Below are 1,815 nucleotides of genomic sequence, written 5' to 3' on the forward strand. Positions count from 1 at the left end.
TGAATCCCCCTCAGAACAGATATCTTCCTCTCTATTACAATCGAAAATGTGTGGAGGGGGGCTGCCTTTGCGCCTACCATGGAGCGACATCTGCATGAAATTTCATTGCCACACAAGGCTCGTCTCTTTTGCTCTACATGTTCAGTTCCATTGTTTACAATAACTGTCATGCATAGGAATAAAACATAGTGAGATTATGTAAGGTGTGCATGCAGAAATCCAGAGTGATGGTAGCAACCTGTGGATAGACCCAAAACCAATAATAGCTGGCAGATAATGGCTTCAGTTAAAAAAATACAGATAATGGCTTCTTTACTGTTTGTTTCCCACCCAACATGAAACTCATAGTAGACACCGGAGATTAACCAGATAGTAGATAGATACTATTGATAGCGGCCCCGATATGTACCCCACAACCATTTAAAAACTCAAGTTTGACCATTAGTTTGGAGCTGACTCAGAGTCTAATCGGTGAACAGGACGATAAAGTAGCATGTAATATTAAGCGATGCATAATGTAAGCAGACACGAAAGAGTGCGACCTCTCTTGCGGACCCGTGTAGTCCTCGAGGTCATCTGCTCGGTTGATGATGGTAGTGCAGTTTTCATGGCTGCCAGCGGGAGGAAGAAGATCTGAGGCGGCGAAAGACAGTCTGGAGGCCGGATCCCTGCTGTGTTGGACCCTTCTGTCGTTGGAGCAGCTGAGCTGGGGTGGACGGCGGCGCAGCAGGAGCGGGACAAACCACGCAAGGTTTTCTTTGACAACTATCTGTAAGAGAAGTAATTCTGTAAGGGCTCGTTTGAATAAGAGGATTACAACAATGCGGGGATAGGAAATAGACAGGAATAGGATAGGAGTGCACGTGCAAAACAGAGAATTTAAAAACACAGGATTTCTACCAATCTGGGTGTTTGATTCACAACAATTGGAAGATCACAAGATGCAAAGAAGCATGGTGAGATTAAGTCAAACCACAAGAAAATGTACGGTTATAATGCTATTATGCTACTATCTCTTAGTCTTGTGCTTCATGAATAGGAATTTGAAAAGGAGGACAAGTGAAAATTAAAATTCCTACATTTTTTCTTTCAAGGAGACACTAAAGGAACAAATCCGTGTGCTCAGTGGACAATATATATAACATGTAGAGTAAAAAAGAGATGCAACAAGTGTACAACCTCTTTGGCGAAGCCATGTCGATCTCAGCGTGATTGGGTTGGCCGGTAAGGATGCTCTGGCTGACTTGGCTGTTGGAGGAGGGGAAGAAGATCTTAGGTGTCTGGAGATGGAGCCCGAGGTACTGCTCCGCTGTGATGGAGGGTTTTGTCGTTGGAGCAGCTCCGGTGAGTTGTATGACACCGAGGCTGAAGCAGGACAAGAGAGACAACGAACAACGTTATCCTGAGTGGAATTCTAATAGCATCTCCAATACATGACGTAAAATACATAACCACAAAGTGCTAGATGTAAAATACATCAGCCGCTCATCTCTGAACTTAACTGTTGAAACTGAATTTAACTGTCGAAACTGAACTTAACTGTCAAAACTGAACTTAACTGTCAAAACTGAACTTAACTGTCGAAACTGAATTTTGCTGTCGAAACTGGACGCACTAGCAAGGTGAGGCTAAACGTCGGTCGACTGACTTTTTCATCTCTGGTCAGTCGATTTTGCAGCCGTTGGATACGAAATCAAGGGCCTGCGGTTCATCTTCAACCTCCACCCCCTGAGTCGGCCAAACAGCAGCCCCCCGCGGCCGGCGGTGCGCCGCCTCGCCCGCCCCGAAAACACTCCCCACCGCCGGTCCGCCGCC

The sequence above is a fragment of the Triticum dicoccoides genome, chromosome 1A (assembly GCF_002162155.2).
Source record: "Triticum dicoccoides isolate Atlit2015 ecotype Zavitan chromosome 1A, WEW_v2.0, whole genome shotgun sequence".
In the NCBI taxonomy this organism is placed as follows: domain Eukaryota; kingdom Viridiplantae; phylum Streptophyta; class Magnoliopsida; order Poales; family Poaceae; genus Triticum; species Triticum dicoccoides.